The sequence below is a fragment of the Salmo salar genome, chromosome 02 (genome assembly GCF_965601325.2).
Source record: "Salmo salar chromosome 02, fSalSal1, whole genome shotgun sequence".
NCBI lineage: Eukaryota > Metazoa > Chordata > Actinopteri > Salmoniformes > Salmonidae > Salmo > Salmo salar.
In genome coordinates this window covers 24,276,296-24,293,194 of record NC_138292.1, presented here as the reverse complement: position 1 = coordinate 24,293,194, position 16,899 = coordinate 24,276,296, and the positions used below count along the sequence as shown (strand labels likewise).

The 16,899-nt window shown below is 41.6% G+C and overlaps 1 pseudogene; it reads left to right on the top strand.

Moving 5' to 3' along the window:
• Window positions 1–8,361: 8,361 nt before the first annotated feature.
• Window positions 8,362–10,011, top strand: LOC145850266 (uncharacterized; annotated as a pseudogene).
• The last annotated feature ends 6,888 nt before the right edge of the window (window positions 10,012–16,899 follow it).

The window sequence follows — 16,899 nt, the reverse complement described above, 5'->3', positions numbered from 1 at the left end:
GACATCAGTCAGGAAGTTAAAGCTTGGTTGCAAATGGGTCTTACAAATGGACAATGACCCCAAGAATACTTACAAATTGTGGCAAAAATGACTACCAATTTGTTGGAATATTAAATTAGGTATGATATTCCAGATGCAATCCTTATTTCTTAAATAGTTTTGCATCCATTTAATTTAAAATATTATATTAGAGGTTTTAAAATCCAGAGCATTGGGCCCTCACCTTGGGTGCTACATATTACTGCTTTTCTTAAATAATGTGTTTTATTCCTCCATATGAAGTTAAATAATTTGGTATCAACCATTTTAGTTACTGACAGAGGAACATCCAAGGCAAGGGACGTATAAACTAATCTGGACAGATCTTCAGATTTTGATAAAAGTACACGTCCAGATAAAGAAAGTTAAATCTCAGGAGTTAAATCTCTTTCCAATTTTCTCTACAATAGGAGAGAAATTTAAGTTGGCCCTTTCTTTTTGATCTTTGCTAACTGTAATACCAAGATATGTGATCACATCTTTTACAGGGATATTACATACTGAGTTTAAGTCACATCTTTTCCTGTGGTCCCGTGTGGCTCAGTTGGTAGAGCATGGTGTTTGCAACACCAGGGTTGTGGGTTCAATTCCCACGGGGGACCAGTACGGAGAAAAAATGTAGCAAATGTATGCATTCACTAGTGTAAGTCGCTCTGGATAAGAGTGTCTGCTAAATGACTAAAATGCAAATCTTCTCAATGCAAATAATTCACATTTCCTAATATTCAGAGAGAAACCTGATACATGTGTGAAGGCATTAATACACTCAATAGCTTTCTTGACTTCATTATGATATTTCAAAATAATGGTGGTGTCGTCAGCTAATTGAGAGCTGAAAGAGCTGTCTTTAATTCCTCCTTTCTTACTGCTGATGCGCTCTTAAAGTGGCAGTGCACAGTGAAGGCTCCGTGCAGGATTTCGCCTCAAGTTTTAAGAAAAATAGAGTTAAGATAATATTTACTAAATAAACTAAAGTAACACATATAAAACAACAATAACGAGGCTACAGTATATACAGTGGGTACAGGTACCGAGTCAATGTGCTGGGGAACAGGTTCGTCGAGGTAATTGAGGTAATATGTACATGTAGGAAAGGGTAAAGGGGCAAAGCAGACGGCACCATTTTCTTGTTTTTAAAATGTATGGATAGCCAGGGCCACACTATAACACTCAGACATTATTTACAAAAGATGCATTTGTGTTTAGTGAGTCCGCCAGAGGCAGTAGGGATTTCTACATGGTCTCTTGATAAGTGCATGAATTTGACAATTTTCCTGTCCTGCTAAGCATTCAAATGTAACGACTACTTTTGGTTGTCATGGAAAATGTATGGAGTAAAAGGTACAATATTTTCTTTAGGAATGTAGTGAATTAAAAATAAAAATTGTCCAAGATATAAATAGTAAAGTACAGAAAACCCCCCAAAAATTACTTAAGCATTACTTTAAAGTATTTTTACTTAAGTACTTTACACCACTGAATATCTGTGATAAAAATGTCAATTATGGGCAATGTTTTTATTCAAATCAATTATAGCAGTTGCAAGCTTACCACTGGTCCTCCTTCTCGTCTCCACACTCTCCCTCTCAGAAGGCCTAATCCACACACAGATACATAATGTGTGGGACAAATACTAAATTATTTTCAGAAGAAGCCTTTGACTCGCCTCCTGAAGTGCCACCGTACACAGCACAGTCGTTGGTTAGGCAGCACAAAAGGGTTCACATCAGCAAGAGCAGGGCAGGCCGGGGCTCATGATTGGGAACGCCTATCCATTGCAGTGTGTAATGCAGTGTAGCCTAGTTTTATATCCACTATCCCAGTAGCGCATAAACTCGGGAAGGAAGTACATTTTCTTAGAAATACAACTTTGCCCTGTGATTCTCCGAGCATCCTCTTCGTATAGTCTAGGCCTATAGTGTATAGTATAGGCTATGGATCATTTTATTGAGACCACACTAGGCGCACTTGATATTGCTCGCCCAGCAGAGAATCAGGGATGAGGGGAATCATCGGGCACACATCAAGATACTCATTCTCAAACCCTGAGCAATATGACATTTAAATGACAAATTACATGACCCTCCCCTGGACTAAATACAAATATACTAAACCCTCACCCTGACTGAAATTGAAAAAGCATGACCTTCCCCAATTTTCCTCCGGTAACAACTGTGTCAATTTAGACCGCTCCCTTAGCGCAGAATTGAAACCTTTTTTGGTGTTACGAGTTCTGTTTACTGCAGAACTGGAACCCTTTATTTTGGTGTCGTTTCATCTTGAAAATCCCTGAACACTATCAGAATTTGAAGAGTTAGACAATTTTATTAAAATGTCACTTCACAATGACACATCAATTGACTACCGCTATACAAAATACACACATTGCGGACTGCTCAAAGCGTTCTGGGACACTAAAAACAATCATAGTCAAACATGATACATTATTTCCTTTGGCATCATCTATAATACATTATATAATCTATACATTATTGGTACATTACATCATCTATACACACTTTTGCATAAACAAACCAGAAGTACAGTACTAACTTCAACATGATAAAAGAGACATGCCATACAACATTTTATCTGGAATGACAAAAAGTCTCATTAAACTCTATTCACAATATTTCTATACATAAATGAACTGCCTCCAGCCTGCCTAACTTTAATACTCAAATTATATTTAAAAAATGTTTCCCTAGACATGTCTTTGAAGTAAAAAAAAAAAAAAAAGTCTGGCATTTTCAGTATCTGCACCTGTATAAATTTGAAAGTACAGTCACACTTTGGGTACAGTAGCCAAAATATGTCATATGAAAATTATAATGCTGCAATAGCATACACAAAATAACGCAGAGCAAGTACTGCTTTGTTTTCCACCACCAAGTAGAAACGTGTTGAAGAATGGACTGAGCCAATACTCGCAACATAGGGAGTTAGAGGTCCTGTGGTGACATCAGATGGTGTGGAAGTCTCCTTAAATTAATAAAAAACAATATATTATAAAATTGAATGAAAAAGAATGTAGCATACACCAATACATTAAATACCGTAAATAGTCACTTAATGAAAACTCCCAAGGAGATGGGGAAGCATCAGGAGTCTAGCTATAAAACTCCTTCACAAACAGTGTGCTGTCTTCCCCAAGGAGATGGGGAAGCATCAGGATGCCAGCAATTGTATGGTGGCGTGTTACCATCCAACTTGTGTCGTTATGTCTTCATCCAGGACAATGTTTATTCTCTCCACAATGTCTTTGAGGACTGCTTGCTTTGAATTGTTCCTTAGCTGTTGGTTGCACTCCATTCTTTCTATTTTGGCTCAATCCATATCCAATAACTTCACCGCCGGAGTGCCAGCATGTCTGTGAAAGTATCTGAGAGTATTTGTTGAGTTAGTGAGTAGCTCAAAGTCTTGAACAAAAAGGGATGTTCCTCCAGTATTTCATCTTTATTTTCACATGTTAAGTAACTCTCTCCATTGTGTGAATGTTTCCTCAAGAATACTTTCTAGCTTGTTCAAATCCCTCTCAAATCAAATCAAATTGTATTGGTCACATACACATGGTTAGCAGACATACACATGGTTAATGCGAGTGTAGCGAAATGCTTGTGCTTCTAGTTCCGACCATGCAGTAATATCTAACAAGTAATCTAACAATTTCACAACAACTACCTTATACACACAAGTGTAAAGGAATGAATAAGAATATGTACATATAAATATATGGATCAGTGATAGCCGAACGGCATAGGCAAGATGCAGTAGATGGTATAGAGTACAGTATATACATATGAGATGAGTAATTTAGGGTATGTAAACATTATATAAAGTGGCATTGTTTATAGTGACTAGTGATACATTTACTGCATACAATTTTTTATTATTAAGTGGCTAGAGATTTGAGTCAGTATGTTGGCAGCAGCCCCTCAATGTTAGTGATGGCTGTTTAACAGTCTGATGGCCTTGAGATAGAAAGAAGCTCTTTTTCAGTTTCTCGGTCCCAGCTTTGATGCACCTGTACTGGCCTCGCCTTCTGAATGATAGTGGGGTGAACAGGCAGTGGCTTGGGTGGTTGTTGTCCTTGATGATCTTTTTGGCCTTCCTGTGACATCGGGTGGTGTAGGTGTCCTGGAGGGCAGGTAGTTTGCCCCCGGTGATGCATTGTGTAGACCTCACTACTCTCTGGAGAGCCTTACGGTTGTGGGCGGAGCAGTTGCCGTACCAGGCGGTGATACAGCCCGACAGGATGCTCTCGATTGTGCATCTGTAAAAGTTTGTGAGGGTTTTTGGTGACAAGCCACATTTTTTCAGCCTCCTGAGGTTGAAGAGGCGCTGTTACGCCTTCTTCACCACACTATCTGTGTGGGTGGACCATTTCAGTTTGTCCGTGATGTGTTTACCGAGGAACTTAACACTTTCCACCTTCTCCACTACTGTCCCGTCGATGTGGATAGGGGGGTGCTCCCTCTGCTGTTTCCTGAAGTCCACAATCATCTCCTTTGTTTTGTTAACGTTGAGCGTGAGGTTATTTTCCTGACACCACACTCCGAGGGCCCTCACTAACTCCCTGTAGGCCGTCTCGTCATTGTTGGTAATCAAGCCTACCACTGTAGTGTCGCCTGCAAACTTGATGATTGAGTTGGAGGCGTGCATGGCCACGCAGTCATGGGTGAACAAGGAGTACAGGAGAGGGCTGAGAACGCACCCTTGTGGGGCTCCAGTATTGAGGATCAGTGGAGATGTTGTTTCCTACCCTCACCACCTGTGGGCGTCCCGTCAGAAAGTCCAGGACCCAGTTGCACAGGGCGGGGTCGGGACCCAGGGTCTCAAGCTTAATGACGAGTTTGGAGGGTACTATGGTGTTAAATGCTGAGCTTTAGTCGATGAACAGCATTCTTACATAGGTATTCCTCTTGTCCAGATGGGTTAGGGCAATGTGCAGTGTGATTGCGATTGCGTCGTCTGTGGACCTATAGGGGAGGTAAGCAAATTGGAGTGGGTCTAGGGTGTCAGGTAGTGTGGAGGTGATATGGTCCTTGACTAGTCTCTCAAAGCACTTCATGATGACGGAAGTGAGTGCTTTGGGGCGATAGTCGTTTAGCTCAGTTACCTTAGCTTTCTTGGGAACAGGAACAATGGTGGCCCTCTTGAAGCATGTGGGAACAGCAGACTGGGATAGGGATTGATTGAATATGTCCGTAAACACACCAGCCAGCTGGTCTGCGCATGCTCTGAGGATGCGGCTAGGGATGCCGTCTAGGCCAGCAGCCTTGCGAGGGTTAACATGTTTAAATGTTTTACTCACGTTGGCTGCGGTGAAGGAGAGCCCGCAGGTTTTGGTAGCGGGCTGTGTCGGTGGCACTGTACTGTCCTCAAAGCAAGCAAAGAAGCTGTTTAGTTTGTCTGGGAGCAAGACATCGGGGTCTGTGACAGGGCTGGTTTTCTTTTTGTAGTCCGTGATTGACTGTAGACCCTGCCACATACCTCTCGTGTCTGAGCCGTTGAATTGCGACTCTACTTTGTCTCTATACTGACGCTTAGCTTGTTTGATTGCCTTGCAGAGGGAATAGGTACACTGTTTGTATTCGGTCATGTTTCCGGTCGCCTTGCCCTGATTAACCTCTCTGGGAAATGTGGGACGCTAGCGTCCCACCCGCGGGACACACTATTCAACAGCCAGTGAAATAGCAGGGCGCCTAATTTAAAACAACAAAAATCTCATAATTCAAATTTCTCAAACATACACTTCTCGTTAATCCAACCACATTGTCTGATTACAAAAAGGCTTTACGGCGAAAGCATAACATTAGATTATGTTAGGACAGCGCCGAGACAAGAAAACCCCACAGCCATTTTCCAAGCAAGGAGAGGCGTCACAAAAACCAGAAATACAGCTAAAATGAATCACTAACCTTTGATGATCTTCATCAGATGACACTCATAGGACTACATGTTACACAATACATGTATGTTTTGCTCGATAAAGTTCATATTTATATCCAAAAACCCCATTTTACATTGGCGTGTAATGTTCAGAAATGTTTTGCCTCCCAAAACTCCCGGTGAATGAGCACATCAATTTACAGAAATACTCATCATAAACGTTGATAAAATATTAAACTGTCATTCAAAGAATTATAGATACACTTCTCCTTAATGCAACCGCTGTGTCAGATTTCAAAAAAACTTTACAGCGAAAGCACACTTTACAATAATCTGAGTACAGCGCTCAGACAACAACAAGCAATACAGATACCCGCCATTTTGGAGTCAATTAAAATCAGAAATAGCATTATAAATATTCACTTACCTTAGATGATCTTCATCAGAATGCACTCCCAGGAATCCCAGTTCCACAATAAATGTTTGTTTTGTTCGATAAAGTCCATAATTTATGTCCAAATACCTCCTTTTTGTTCGCGCATTTAGTCCACTACTCCAAATGCAGGATTCTCAGGTTTTTGCCTGCCATATGAGTTCTGTTATACTCACATACATCATTCAAACAGTTTTAGAAACTTCAGAGTGTTTTCTATCCAAATCTAATAATATGCATATCCTACCTTCTGGGCCCGAGTAGCAGGCAGTTTAATTTGTGCACATTATTCATCTGAATTTCCGAATACTGCCCCCTGTTACCAAAAAGTTAAAAGCAGTGGTTTGCGCTTTCAGTTTTGCGCGAATGCAGCCATCAATCCACGGTTTCTGGTTGGGGAAGGTTTTAATAGTCGCCGTGGGTACAACATCACCGATGTACTTGCTAATAAACTCACTCACCGAATCAGCGTATACATCAATGTTGTTGTTCAATGCTATCTGCAACATATCCCAGTCCATGTGATCGAAGCAATCTTGAAGCGTGGAATCAGATTGGTCGGACCAGCTTTGAACAGACCTGAGCATGAGCGTTTCCTGTTTTAGTTTCTGTCTATAGGCTGGGAGCAACAAAATGGAGTCATGGTCAGATTTGCCAAAAGGAGTGTGAGGGAGGGCTTTGTATGTGTCGCGGAAGTTAGAGTAACAATGATCCAGGATTTTGCCAACCTGGGTCGCGCATTCGATATGCTGATAAAATTTAGGGAGCCTTGTTTTCAGATTAGCCTTGTTAAAATCCCCAGCTACAATAAATGCAGCCTCGGGATATGTGGTTTCCAGTTTACATAGAGTCCAATGAAGTACTTTCAGGGCCATCGAGGTGTCTGCTTGGGGGGGATATACAAGACTGTGATTATAATCGAAGAGAATTCTCTTGGTAGATAATGCGGTCGGCATTTGATTGTAAGGGATTCTAGGTCAGGTGAACAAAAGGACTTGAGTTCCTGTATGTTGTTATGATCACACCCCGATTAGTTAATCATAAGGCATACACCCCCGCCCTTCTTCTTACCAGAGAGATGTTTGTTTCTGTCGGCGCGATATGTGAAGAAACCAGGTGGCTGTACCGACTCTGATAAAGTATCCCGAGTGAGCCATGTTTCCGTGAAGCAGAGAATGTTGCAATCTCTGAAAGGCAACCCTTGCTCGGATTTTGTCTACCTTGTTGTCAAGAGACTGGACATTGGCAAGTAGTATACTTGGGAGCGGTGGGCGATGTGCCCATCTACTGAGCCTGACCAGAAGACCGCGGCCCCTTCTGCGGCGCCGTTGTTTTGGGTCGCCTACTGGGATCCAATCCATTGTCCTGGGTGGTGGACCAAACTGAGGATCCGCTTCGGGAAAGTCATATTCCTGGTGATAATGTTGGTGAGTTGACGTTGCTCTTATATCCAATAGTTCCTCCCGACTGCATGTAATAAGACTTAAGATTTCCTGGGGTAACAGTGTAAGAAATAATACATAAAAAAATACTGCATAGTTTCCTAAGAACGCGGCCATCTCTGTCGCCGTCCTCTATCTTCCTAATTTCTTCTTTCATTAGTAATACTTCATCTGATGGGATCTGGCATGGCGGTAGCTCCAAGTTCACACTGGTTGGAGTGTCAGTCCTCCTTTTTGCTTTTGATGTCTGGGACTCTCCCTCACCCCCTGCTGCTCTCCTAAAATGTGGGACTATGCCCCACCGTCTGTGCATTTTAGCTAGGTAGCCTAGGACAACAAAATCTAAAAGCGTGTACTGTATGACAAAGTCATAGACCTTTTTGTCAACATGAAAGAGAGGAGGATGGCACTGGCGTTTGTGAAAATTGTGGGAAAATATAACAGCTCTGTATCTAAATCTTTTTAGATTTTTTTGTGTAGAATATTTATAAAAAATCAGTATCAATCAATAGTTAGCTGTAAACTATTTGTATTTTAAATAATAACTCACTGATTATGCTCCCTCTCCACTTATTTTCTCCATGCTCTACAATCATATTACGGCAGAACTACCAGAACAACTTCTCTGTGGTGGCAGAATCTGTGACTCACTTGCAGAAGCTGACAAAACTAGACCTGTGCAATAACAATCTAACATCCCTCCATCATTCTAACCATACAGACCTACCAGAGTCCCTCGCCACCCTCTATCTCTGTAAAAACAATCTGGTCATTTTAGCATGTGAATGGGGCTTCCTCAGCCATGTACTACTGCTGGATCTCTCCTACAATGACCAGATCCCTTCAAGGGCTTTCCAAGGTGTTGACTTGCGGAAGCTAAACTACATGCGTTTGCGTTCAACCAATGTCACAGTGCCAGAGCTTTTGAATGTCAGCAATGTTACAGATGGGAACATAAACGTATCTGGTATGGGGTTGAAGACTGACAATCTGCTCATGGAGTTATGCAGCCTTTTGAGTACAAAGATCACATTTAAAAAAATCTGTGTCTGGAAACCATTGGGATACCGTCATTGCGGAAGAACACACTTTCCAACTGTCCACCAATCCAAGGTTTATTGGACCTTTTCTTCAACAAGTTGAGGAAGGTAAGGCCTCCAGGATCAAATCAAGAAATTCACAGCAGAGAAAAAACACCTCACCTCCATAATGTCCTGCAACAGACAGAACCTTTCTTTCCCAAATCTAACAGATCTGAGCTACCGTTACAATCGCATACTCAATGTCAACTCTTTTGCTTTCCACCACACACCAAATGCGAAGACCCTACAACTCGCAGCAGACACTTTTGACAATCTGACCAACTTGACTTTCCTCTCCTTGGACCAGTCCTGTGCCTGGGTGATGCAGCTGCAGCCAGGCGTCTTCAAAAACCTGCGGAAATTGAGCAAGGAACATTGGCATTCAGTCCTGCTCAAAGGAGGTTTTCGGGAATCTGACAAAGCTGCAGATCTTGCCTCTCAACCAATACGTAATGCAATCCTTAGATGTGAATGTGCTGGAGGCTCTCCCTAAACTGCGCAACATTCCTCTTAGTTGCACCTGCCTCAACAGTGACCTGCAGAACTGGACTTTGACAAACCAGATAGTCCAGTTAGTCTTACTCTAATGTCCACAGTGCCCAGAAAAAACCTCCAACCTCCAACCTTTGACACCAAACCTCCAACCTCCAACCTTTGACACCAAAGTTTTCTACCTGGACCTGGGAGAGTACCTTTTAGCCACCACTGTGATTTTACTGCTGACTATAATCCCGCTTAGTAGACCAGCTACTTCCCAACCTGGAGGGCAACGGAGCCTCTGCCCGGCTGTGCCTACACCAGCGTAAACATCATGGACAACATCGTCTCCTCCGTGTACAGCAGCCGCAAGACCATCTGCGTGGTTAGTAAGCACTTCCTGTGCAGCGAGTGGTGCTCCCTGGAGATCCAGCTGGCCAGCTACAGGCTCTTCCACAAGCTCCAGGATGTGCTCCTGCTCTACTTCCTGGAACCCATCCCTGAAAGGCAGCTGTATGAGAAAGGTAATGTTGAAAAAGACCTACCTGCAGTGGCCGGGGTCAGACTGCATGGACCCGGTCAAGGCTCAGGAACTGTTTTGGAACCATCTGAGGAGGACGCTGAGGAGCGGGAGCAGCAGGTTTGAAGAGGAAGATGAGGAAGAGGGGAGGGAAGAATACTTAATTCAGCCACCGACCGATGATGCTAACTATTACATAGCCTCCCTGTGGCTCAGTTGGTAGAGCATGGTGTTTGCAATGGTGTTTGCAATGCCAGGGTTGTGGGTTTGATTCCCACGGGGGGCCAGTACGAGAAAAAAAAAATGTATGAAATGAATTGAAATGTATGCATTCACTACTGTAAGTCGCTCTGGATAAGAGCGTCTGCTAAATGACTAAAATGTTTAAAAAAAAGAAAGTCTTTAGCAAAGGGTTAGAGGACACGCTTTGCCCTGGCAACAGCCTGATTCCTGGATATGAAACAAAGTTCAATGTTGTAAAAGTACTAAAATGAGGCACACATATGCTGAGAGAGGAACTGAGTATTTTGTAAATGTGCCCTCGGTACAATGATGTTCTACTTGCTTTGATCGATTGCTATAATAAACTAGTCATAATTTGTTTCCTTTTTTAATTTGCTTTCATGGAAAACAAACTTAATCCTGTTGTGATCAGTACTAAATAATATTGTAATACTGTATGTACATTTAAAAGATGTAGAGGGAAATGGAAATAGATATACCCTGACAAATCATGTTGCAAAGTTAATATAAATATTCAATAATAATTATTGTTGGTAAATACACCGAGAGATGAGACCTATTATTTAATGACGTAAGGAAATGGTTAGAGGACACACTTTGCCCTGGCAACAGCCTGATTCCAGGATATGAAACTAAGTTCAATGTAGAAAAGTACTGAAATTATGCCTACCCACACACATAGAAAGACAGAGAGGAACTGAATCTCTTGTAAAAGTTCCTTCATTACCATAACGTTCTACTTGATTGAAATCCAGCATTGTTTATGCTTTGATCGACTGCAATAATAAGCAAGTCATCAATTGTTTGCTTTTGTAATTTTCTGTCATGGAAAAAACTAACTTAATCCTGTTGTGATCAAATCAAATGTATTAATATAGCCCTTCTTACATCAGCTGATATCTCAAAGTGCTGTACAGAAACCCAGCCTAAAACCCCAACCAGCAAGCAATGCAGGTGTAGAAGCACGGTGGCTAGGAAAAACTCCCTAGAAAGGCCAAAACCTAGGAAGAAACCTAGAGAGGAACCAGGCTATGAGGGGTGGCCAGTCCTCTTCTGGCTCTGCCGGGTGGAGATTATAACAGAACATAGCCAAGATGTTCAAATGTTCATAAATGACCAGCATGGTCAAATAATAATAATCACAGTAGTTGTCGAGGGTGCAACAAGTCAGCACCTCAAGAGTAAATGTCAGTTGGCTTTTCATAGCCGATCATTGAGAGTATCTCTACCACGCCTGCTGTCTCTAGAGAGTTGAAAACAGCAGGTCTGGGACAGGTAGCACGTCCGGTGAAAAGGTCAGGGTTCCATAGCCGCAGGCAGAACAGTTGAAACTGGAGCAGCAGCACGGCCAGGTGGACTGGAGACAGCATGGAGTCATCATGCCAGGTAGTCCTGAGGCATGGTTCTAGGGCTCAGGTCCTCCAAGAGAGAGAAAGAAAGAAAGAGAGAAAGAGAGAATTAGAGAGAGCATACTTAAATTCACACAGGACACCGGATAAGACAGGAGAAATACTCCAGATATAACAGACTGACCCTAGCCCCCCGACACATAAACTACTGCAGCATAAATACTGGAGGCTGAGACAGGAGGGGTCAGGAGACACTGTGCCCCCATCCGATGATACCCCCGGACAGGGCCAACCAGGAAGGATATAACCCCACCCACTTTGCCAAAGCACAGCCTACACACCACTCGAGGGATATCTTCAACCCCCAACTTACCATCCTGAGACAAGACCGAGTATAGCCCACAAAGATCTCCGCCACGGCACAACCCAAGGGGGGGCGCTAACCCAGACAGGAAGACCACGTCAGTAACTCAACCCACTCAAGTGACGGACCCCTCCTAGGGACGGCATGGAAGAACACCAGTAAGTCATTGACTCAGCCCCTGTAATAGGGTTAGAGGCAGAGAATCCCAGTGGAGAGAGGGGAACCGGCCAGGCAGAGACAGCAAGGGTGGTTCGTTGTTCCAGAGCCTTTCCGTTCACCTTCACACTCCTGGGCCAGACTACACTCAATCATAGGACCTACTGAAGAGATGAGTCTTCAGTAGACTTAAAGGTTGAGACCGAGTCTGCATCTCTCACATGGGTAGGCAGACCATTCCATATGGAGCTCTTTAGGAGAAAGCCCTGCCTCCAGCTGTTTGCTTAGAAATTCTAGGGACATTAGGAGGCCTGCGTCTTGTGACCATAGCGTACGTGTAGGTATGTACGGCAGGACCAAATCAGAAAGATAGGTAGGAGCAAGCCCATGTAATGCTTTGGAGGTTTGCAGTAAAACCTTGAAATCAGCCCTTGCCTTAACAGGAAGCCAGTGTAGGGAGGCTAGCACTGGAGTAATATGATCAAATTTTTTGGTTCTAGTCAGGATTCTAGCAGCCATATTTAACACTAACTGCAGTTTATTTAGTGCTTTATCCGGGTAGCCGGAAAGTAGAGCATTGCAGTAGTCCAACCTAGAAGTAACAAAAGCATGGATACATTTTTCTGCATCATTTCTGGACAGAAAGTTTCTGATTTTGCAATGTTACGTAGATGGAAAAAAGCTGTCCTTGAAACGGTCTTGATATGTTCGTCAAAAGAGAGATCAGGGTCCAGAGTAATGCCGAGGTCCTTCACAGTTTTATTTGAGACGACTGTACAACCATCAAGATTAATTGTCAGATTCAACAGAAGATCTCTTTGTTTCTTGGGACCTAGAACAAGCATCTCTGTTTTGTCCGAGTTTAAAAGTAGAAAGTTTGCAGCCATCCACTTCCTTATGTCTGAAACACAGGCTTCTAGCGAAGGCAATTTTGGGGCTTCACCATGTTTCATTGAAATGTACAGCTGTGTGTCATCCGCATAGCAGTGAAGTTTAACATTATGTTTTCGAATGACATCCCCAAGAGGTAAAATATATAGTGAAAACAATAGTGGTCCTAAAACGGAACCTTTAGGAACACCGAAATTTACAGCTGATTTGTCAGAGGACAAACCATTCACAGAGACAAACTGATATTTACATTTACATTTACGTCATTTAGCAGACGCTCTTATCCAGAGCGACTTACAAATTGGTGCATTCACCTTAAGATATCCAGTGTAAGAATATCTTTCCGACAGATAAGATCTAAACCAGGCCAGAACTTGTCCGTGTAGACCAATTTGGGTTTCCAATCTCTCCAAAAGAATGTGGTGATCGATGATCAAAATATCTTTCAGTAAAACCTTGCAGTAAAACCTTGAAAGACCACTAAGATCTAGGATCACGAGGACAGATGCAGAGCCTCGGTCTGACACCATTAAAAAGTAATTTACCACCTTCACAAGTGCAGTCTCAGTGCTATGATGGGGTCTAAAACCAGACTGAAGCATTTCGTATACATTGTTTGTCTTCAGGAAGGCAGTGAGTTGCTGTGCAACAGCTTTTTGTTAACTTTTTGAGAGAAATGGAAGATTCGATATAGGCCGATCATTTTTTGTATTTTCTGGGTCAAGATTCGGCTTTTTCAAGAGAGGCTTTATTACTGCCACTTTTAGTGAGCTTGGTACACATCCGGTGGATAGAGAGCCGTTTATGTTCAACATAGGAGGGTCAAGCACAGGAAGCAGCTCTTTCAGTAGTTTAGTTGGAATAGGGTCCAGTATGCAGCTTGAAGGTTTAGAGGCCATGATTATTTTCATCATTGTGGCAAGAGATATAGTACTAAAACTCTTGAGTGTCTCCCTTGATCCTAGGTCCTGGCAGAGTTGTGCAGACTCAGGACAATGGAGCTTTGGAGGAATACGCAGATTTAAAGAGGAGTCCGTAATTTGCTTTCTAATGATCATGATCTTTTCCTCAAAGAAGTTCATGAATTTATTACTGCTGAAGTGAAAGCCATCCTCTCTTGGGGAATGCTGCTTTTTAGTTAGCTTTGCGACAGTATCAAAAATAAATTTCGTATTGTTCTTATTTTCCTCAATTAGGTTGGAAAAATAGGATGATCGAGCAGCAGTGAGGGCTCTTCGATACTGCACGGTACTGTCTTTCCAAGCTAGTCGGAAGACTTCCAGTTTGGTATGGCGCCATTACTTAATAATAGTGTAATACTGTATGAACATTTAAAAGATGCAGAGTAAAATGGAAATGGACATGGGAAATAAGATGATCAGATAAATCATGTTGCAAAGTTAATTTACATATTCTATAAGTATACTTCTTGTTGGTAAATATCACTTTCTCAATTAGGAATGCACAAAATAAAACAAATACATTAATGATCTATTATTAGATTTTAATATAAAACAGTGCGTTACTATGCACAGTATTATTTTCACAGGTTTCATTTTATTTGGTCCATCTTCAATGGGGAGAATCTCAATTACATACTCACATCCTCTCTCCTCCTCAAAACCCAGAGGAAAAGGTCAGAGGGGAGGGACCTCTGAAGGGAAGATGTGAGTATGAAATTGAGATCTTCCCATGGACAGCAGACAATCCTCTGCATAATGCATTCATGCTGATTTATGTCTTTGATCATCTGTGCTAAAGAATTCTGCTTGTCAAACAGCATACTGTATAAGTTATGCAATGCATTTTATTTTATAGTGCTTCTATGTTTTTGCATGCACATGTTTCAATTAGAAGTATTCATGCAATAAAAAATACATTCTGCTGCTGTTACTTTTCCACAGCATTATTGTGTTTTCATTGTCCAGGCTCTAAGTAGTTTTAGAGTATGGAAAAAATATGAAAGAAAATATTTAAAAATATTTGTAAAAATGCAAACAACATTTCCAGGCTGGCACTTTGTATTCCTGCCCATCATATGGCCTTACAATATTCAACAGAGAAATAAAACATCAGTCAGTTGTAATTGTAAACAATTAGACTTGATGGCATGCATTTGGAAAATACTCAACAACATAGCATTGTGCTTATGCATGTCTCTACTACACAAAGGATCAGTACAGTCTCATCCGGGGGAAAGACCAGCGTTCAGGGCTGGGGAAAGCAGGTAGGGACCCATAGGGCATAGGAGGGGACAGGCCACTCTCCAGCATGTGGGAGGGGGGATAGTAGGCCATGTCAGGAAGGTGGGACCTGGAGATTACAGGGCTGGTTGGGGGGCGACGGTTGAAGTGATAGAAAGGGTGGAGCTGATGACTGTCTAGTAGATAGTGGGTAGGAGCAGATGAGGATGAGGAAAATGGCTCCTTTAAATGTCATATGGATCTTGCCGCTGTGGCAAGTGTCTGTCTCTGTGTCTTCACCCTCCTTTATAGACTTCCTTTATCTTCGGGCCAGGAAATTTCCCGACAACATGACCTGACCAAGAAAATTCTGACTTTATTTATAGCCTAAAACTGCAGACTGGCTGAGATGTCCCTCTTTAAGGTCACTTAGTCAAGAAAAAGTCAAGGCCCTACCTGTAAGTGTTTTCATAGTGTGTGATGTCATGATTCATGTTAACCTGTTTGTTTTTACCCAGGGTTCCGTGCGTGATGACTAGGTAGCAGTGGTGTTAAGTACTTAAGTAAAAATACTTTAAAGTACTACTTAAGTAGTTGTTTAGGGTATCTGTATTTTACTATTTATATTTTTACTTCACTACATTCCTAAAGAAAATATTGTACTTTTTACTCCATACATTTTTACCCAAAGTACCCATTACATTTTGAATGCTAAGCAGGACTGGAAAATTGTGAAATTCATGCAGTTATCAAGAGAACACATGGTCATCCCTACTGCCTATGGTCTGGCGGACTCACTAAACACAAATGCATATTTTGTAAATAATGTTGGAGTGTGCCCCTGGCTATCCGTACATTTTAAAAACATGAAATTGGTGCAGTTTGCTTTGCATAATATAAGGAATTTGAAATGATTTATACTTTCACTTCTACTTTTGATACTTAAGTATATTTAAAACAAATACTTTGACTTTTACTCAAGTACTATTTTACTGTGTGACTTTCACTTTTACTTGAGTAACTTTCTATTAAGGTATCTATAATTTTTCTCAAGTACTGTATGACAACTGGATACTTCTTCCAACACTGCTGGGTTGTCATGGCCTGCCTGACTGCAGAATCTGTCAGATGGCCTGTTTACAGTTTACTCATATGATGTACTTTATATAGTGTTGTTTTATATCATGACTCAATTAAGTAATGTGTGTATTTGCTTGTCTGAAAATTACCTGATTACCTGAGTGAATAAAGCTTCTACCAAAGTTTCTTTTGGCAATTATTTCTTTGTTAAAGTTTGCTTAAGGTTCATGGTCCCCCAGACTACCCGCCACACCCTCTTCAGCCAACTACCTTGGTGTGGTGGACACAATTAATCCAACCAACTACAAAAGCACAAACAGGAATTACGTTAAAAAATATATAGATATAAAAAAAACATTTTAGAAATACGACAAACGAAACTTGAATTGTCATATAAGTGGTGACCAGGAACACCTTTCCTTTTTATATGAAATAAGACCCATCCCTCTCAATGCGTTATTTGGTCCTACTTATCAGTAAAATATTGAGACCTCCCACTTTCTTTTGCAATCAATCCTTCTAGTGTATAATAGTGTTTCAGTTATTTTGAAATTACTCAATACACAAATATCTGTTTTGAGTTTTAAAAATGAAAACCTTCCCCCAGCAGAATAAAGAGATTGTATATAGTGTTGCATCTGTGTATTTTGTGTTTGGCACATTGCTGACTGGAGTACCTGGGTTTTCCTCTCCCTCGCCATGTACATGAAGAACAATAAATGGAGAACAACTTTCATTTGATCGTGCA